Below are 6,136 nucleotides of genomic sequence, written 5' to 3' on the forward strand. Positions count from 1 at the left end.
TGTTTAGAGAATTCTCAGATTGGCCATTTCTTTTTTTAAAAAATTATTTATTTATTTATTTGAGAGCGACAGACACAGAGAGAAAGACAGATAGAGGGAGAGAGAGAGAATGGGCGCGCCAGGGCTTCCAGCCTCTGCAAACGAACTCCAGACGTGTGCGCCCCCTTGTGCATCTGGCTAATGTGGGACCTGGGGAACCGAGCCTCGAACCGGGGTCCTTAGGCTTCACAGGCAAGCGCTTAACCACTAAGCCATCTCTCCAGCCCAAGATTGGCCATTTCTTAATCTTTGAAGGAGTCTGGTGATGGTATCTTCTCACTGGACTGTGAGAGGATCAACAGAGCTATTGTGAACAGAAAACACGTGCCAGCCGGCTCCAGCTGGGCTTCCTCTGTTCTCGCCTTGAGGTATTCTGTCACTTTTCTTTTATTTATTTGAAAGAGAGAGAGAGAGGGCACACCAGGGCCTTCACCTGCTATAAATGAACTCCAGATGCATGAGCCACCTAGTTAGTGTATGTGGGTCCTGGGGAATCAAACCAGGGTCCTTTGACTTTGCAGGCAAATGCCTTAACTGCTAAGCCATCTCTCCAACGCCCCCCCCCCCTTTTTTTTGTATTTTTGAGGTAGGGTCTCACTCTAGCCCAGGCTGACCTGGAATTCACTATGTAGTCTCAGGGTGGCCTCGAATTCATGGTGATTCTCCTACTTCTGCCTCCCAAGTGCTGGGATCAAAGGCATGCACCACCATGTCCAGCCCTCCTTTTCTTACTTTTAATACAGCTTTTCCCAGCTTCCTTTCCCTTTAAACATTCTGTATGGTCTTCATGGGTGAGCTGAAAAGATCTCAAACCCTTTGATCCTTGTTGGAACCATCTTGCTTAATGGAGTTGTACTTACTTATGGAAGGATTCGGTAATTCTGATTGAACACTTTAAAAATGTTTTTTTGTTTTATTTGTATTTATTTGAGAGTGACAGGCAGAGAGAGAGAAAGAGGCAGATAGAGACAGAGAGAGAGAATGGGCATGCCAGGGCCTCCAGCACTGCAAATGAACTCCAGACACGTGCATCCCCTTGTGCATCTGGCTTATGTGAGTCTTGGGGAATCAAACCTCAAACCCGGGTCCTTAGGCTTCATAGGCAAGCGCTAAACCACTAAGCCAGTGTTTTTCAGAGTGCGGTTCATAGACCCTACAGAGTCTCAGATCCTTTTAAGGTATCTACAAGGTCAGATTTGTTTTAATAATAATATTGTGATATTATTTGATGTTTTCCGTGTACTTCTGTTTTCATGTTTTCGTTTGGAATGGTGCTGCAAAAGAAGTAGTAGATAAACTTGAGTTAATCATTAATAGTAATCAAATTCCTCAGGACCGCACAGTTGGAGCCAACCAAAACAGAGAGCTTTCTTTCACTTAAGGATGTCCTTGAAGCAGTAAAAAATATTTATGAAGCCTTATAATTTTAAAGCACACATCTTTTTAATACATGTGACACAATAGAATGAAGCTTTTCTGCTGATAATAAAACATGTTGTCTCCAGGAACAACACTGATTAAAGTTTTGTTATTTTGAGAGATGAGAGAGAGAGAATAAGCATGCCAGAGCCATCAACCCTGCAAAGGAACCCCAGAGGCATGCAGCATCATGTGCATCTGGCTTACGTGGGTCTTGGGGAATCGAACGTAGGTCCTTTGGCTTTGCAGGCAAAGCCATCTTTCCAATCCAACACTGATTATTTTATTTGTAAGCCAAACTAGCCACTTTTTTACTCAACACCATTCTTCTTGGAAGGTGCCTAAGAGATAAGCTATGATTATTCAGATTTGGACGTTTGACATTGTCTCCAAAAAAAAAACCAAAAAAAAAAAAAAACCACAAAGAATAGTAAAATAAACCTGCCACTTCTAGAAAACAGCTGTCAGTATTTGTTGCTGATGACAGAATTCTAGATTTCAATCAGAACTTAGAATTTTGGAAAACTTGTGCCTCTCAACAATTGAGCACTTCCCAGTATGTAAAGACTTTCCTGAAGAGCTCATAGTGATATATTTTTGATATAGTGGAATGCAATATGTCAGCATTTGCAAAGCCTAAATAATGTGTTGAATCAGTGCTTTTCATTGACCAATGTGTGTATGATGTTACAAATCCTGAATGGGTCTATTCTAGAGCAAAGATTATTGAAAGGATTTCAGTTAATGTCTAACAAACCACTACTTATCAAGTGTGGTGACAGTATGGAAGAAAAGCACGCAAAGTTATCTAAGAATGTACATCTCTGTGAAGCCAGACACTCCTCATATACAACAGCTGAAGTGAACTAATACCGACATACTGCACTTAGAAGCAGGAAAAGAGAATCTAGCTATCTCCTACGGAGATTTGCAAAGAAACTTGATGTGAGATTTGAAAAAGGTAAAGCAGTTCTCTTTTGCTTTGGAAAATACATTTTAAAAATTTTATTTATTTATTTATTTAGTGTTTGTGTGTGTGTGTGTGAGAGAGAGAGAGAGGGAGTGAATGAGTGTGCCAGGACCTCTTGCCACTGTAAATGAACTCCACACACATGTACCATTTTGTGCATCTGGCTTTACGTGGATTCATGGGCATTGAACCTCAGCCATTAGGCAAGTACATTTAGTTACTGAGTAATCTCCCCAGCCCTAGAAAATATATATTTAAAAAATTTTAATTTTTATTTATTTCAGAGAGGAGAGAGAAAGAAGCAGATAGATAAGTAGGTAGATAATAGACAACATGCGCTGCAGGGCTTCCAGCCACTGCAAATGAACTCCAGATGCATGTGCCACCCTATGCATCTGGCTTACATAGGTCCTGGGGGATTGAACATAGGTCCTTGGGCTTTGCAGGCAAGCATCTTAATCCTTAATCACCTATGCATCCCCAAAATACATTTTTTTTAAATAAAATGTTCTTTTGTTACAATGTAACAATGTAGTAGATATATTTCTGATGTGTTAAATCTTTAAAATTTTTTCAATTCCATTTTCTTATTTTAATACTTATTTTCATTTATTTCTTTGAGAGATAAGGAGAGAGAGAGAGGGAGGGAGAGAGAGAGAGAGAGGGAGAATGGACACGCGCTAGGGCCTCCAACTGCTGCAAACGAACTCCAGACACGTGTACCACCTTGGGCATCTGAACTACGTGGGTCCTGGTGAATCAAACCTGGGTCCTTTGGCTTTTTAGGCAGGCTCCTTAACTGACAAACCACTTCTGCAGCCCTCCATTTTCTTATAGTATATGTCAGTAGATTATGCCAAATAAACAAAAGCTCCTTGATGTTCTTAATTTTTAGGAATGTCAGACAGTTCCTGAGACCAAAAAAAAAAAAAAAAAAAAAAAAGGCTAAAAGACTGCTCTGTTAGTACTGTGTATTGACAGTCCATTTACTGGTATATGCATCAGTGAAAACTCCCTCTTCTAATATAGTTTGTCGGTGAACATCACTGTCTGGACTAGAGATATTACCTGACTGGGTTCAAAGTCAGACAAATCTGCATGAAGGCGTTACATTGCCCAGTGCTCTCCTGTCTGTAGCCAGGCCTGGCAGTGTGTATTGCTAAAAGTTCATTAAAGATGTGAAAAAAAAAAAGCGCCACACACTAAAGAAACTAATAAAAGTACCTCCTGCCATGTCTATGGTGATAGTAGATTCATAAGATGTATATTTGGCCTTTGTCCTGTTTCTCAGCTTTTAATAGAGGCTAAAAGCCTTGGATAATCTTTGAAGTTATAAATAAATGTGTTTTTATATGCGAGTGAGTTGCCTTAACATCTCCTTACCTTCAAGATGGGTGCTATCTACAAAACATCCCAGGTCAGATTAGGTGGTTGGGGCTTCCAGTGCCACCCTCCCAGCCTTTGGTAAGGGAAGAGGAACTATTGCTAAGAGCTGGGCTGGCCAGTGATTTTATTTTTATTTATTTATTTGAGAGTGACAGAGAGAGAGGAGAGGAGGGAGGGAGGGGGAGGGGCAGAGAGAGGGAGAGAATGGGCACGCCAGGGCCTTCAGCTACTGCATATGAACTCCAAGTGCTTGCGCTACCTTGTGCATCTGGCTTACATGGGTCCTGAGGAATTGAGCCTCAAACCAGTGTCCTTAGGCTTTACAGACAAGTGCTTACCTGCTAAGCCATCTCTCCAGCCCCCTGGCCAGTGATTTTAATAAGTCCCACATGAAGCGTCTGTGAAAAGCACCAGGTCAGGGTTTGAAGAGCTTCTTAGTAGCTAAGCAGTGGAGACTACTGGAAGTTTGGGCCCCTCGAGAGGGCATGATAGCTCCATGTCCTTTCTCCCATTCCTTGACCCATCCATCTCTTCATCTGCATTCACTGTAATATTTAAAATAGACCAGTAAATTTTAAGTGTTTCTCGGTTCTGTGAGCTGCACTCTCAAGTTATTGAACCCAATGAAGAGGTTGTGGAAATGACAATTTCTAGCTGGTCAGTCAGAAACAGGTGCAACAGCCCAGGCTTTGCCTGGAGTCCTAAGACTTCAGGACTGTGCTTCCACTAGTGGGATCACTGCAGAATTGCTTGCTTGCTGGCATGTAGGGCTTAACCACACACAGTGGGTTAAGTGGGTTGCAGACGTTTTCTGGGTTGGATGTTAGGTAAGAATATAGGAGAAATTGAGCTTGATTTTTTTCTCTGTCTTTTCAGAAACTCTTTATAAAATGACCCACTTTTTATCTTCAGTACTATAAGCAAGAAGGTTCATTTTCAGCTGAGGATAGGGCACTTTCTGCTCTTGGCTACTCAGTGGCAGTAGTACACTAACTAATGTGATTTCTTCTTCCTTAACCTTCCTCCTTAGCCACCGCTGATGTGTCAAGAAGAGCCCTTGACTGGGGATGCCCTCAGCTGACAGCAGTTGAGCTATGGCAAAGAGCTCAGCCCAGTTTAAGCACCAGCACCACAGTATTCCCTTGAAATAGGAGGTTTTTATGTGAAGATGAGAGAAAGCTAGGATGGGGAGAGTCAGCCAGTGACTGGGAAGACCATCACAGAGGGAGTCCAAGAGGCAAGCTCTAAGTGATCAGAGGGAAGGAAGACTCATGATGTCGACAGAGGCCACAAAAGCAGAGAAAGCTGGGCTGAGTCCAGACCCTAGTGTCATCTTGGCTCCACTTAGTTCGTGAGTTGCCGTTTGGGTCTCAGTAGGCCAGACTCCGTGGCCTTTGGCATCAATGTCTTTATGACTAACTTAGACTAGAGGAAGTGGGTGTCTTTCTCCAAAAGATTGATATGGATGAAGGGCTGAGTATCCTTGGAGGAGGTGAAATTAGCCAGGCCTCCCAGGACTGATGCAGACCAAAGTAACAACAGAGCAGAGAGAGGCCTGAGTGAGGAACACAGAGGGACCTTCATCACAGCAGAGCGGAGCCGCACTGTTAGCTCAGGCGAGCGTGGGGGACACGGGGACGTCATCACAGCAGAGCAGCGCCTCACTGTTAGCTCAGGCGAGCGTGGGGGACGCGGGGACGTCATCACAGCAGAGCAGCGCCTCACTGTTAGCTCAGGAGAGCGTGGGGGACACGGGGACGTCATCACAGCAGACCTGTGCCTCACTGTTAGCTCAGGCGAGCGTGGGGGACACGGGGACGTCATCACAGCAGAGCTGCGCCTCACTGTTAGCTCAGGCGAGCGTGGGGGACACGGGGACGTCATCACAGCAGAGCAGCGCCGCACTGTTAGCTCAGGCGAGCGTGGGGGACGCGGGGACGTCATCACAGCAGAGCTGCGCCTCACTGTTAGCTCAGGAGAGCGTGGGGGACACGGGGACGTCATCACAGCAGAGCAGCGCCGCACTGTTAGCTCAGGCGAGCGTGGGGGACGCGGGGGACGTCATCACAGCAGAGCAGCGCCTCACTGTTAGCTCAGGAGAGCGTGGGGGACACGGGGACGTCATCACAGCAGAGCTGCACCTCACTGTTAGCTCAGGCGAGCGTGGGGGACACGGGGACGTCATCACAGCAGAGCAGCGCCTCACTGTTAGCTCAGGCGAGCGTGGGGGACACGGGGACGTCATCACAGCAGAGCTGCGCCGCACTGTTAGCTCAGGCGAGCGTGGGGGACACGGGGACGTCATCACAGCAGAGCAGCGCC

At 45.2% G+C, this 6,136-nt stretch overlaps 1 protein-coding gene across 4 annotated transcripts in view; it reads left to right on the forward strand.

Moving 5' to 3' along the window:
* Positions 1-6,136, forward strand: part of Gng12 (G protein subunit gamma 12) — a 144,369-nt gene that overhangs the window by 32,097 nt on the left and 106,136 nt on the right. The window lies entirely within an intron of this gene.

This window comes from Jaculus jaculus, chromosome 5 (assembly GCF_020740685.1).
Source record: "Jaculus jaculus isolate mJacJac1 chromosome 5, mJacJac1.mat.Y.cur, whole genome shotgun sequence".
NCBI classification, from domain to species: Eukaryota; Metazoa; Chordata; class Mammalia; order Rodentia; family Dipodidae; genus Jaculus; species Jaculus jaculus.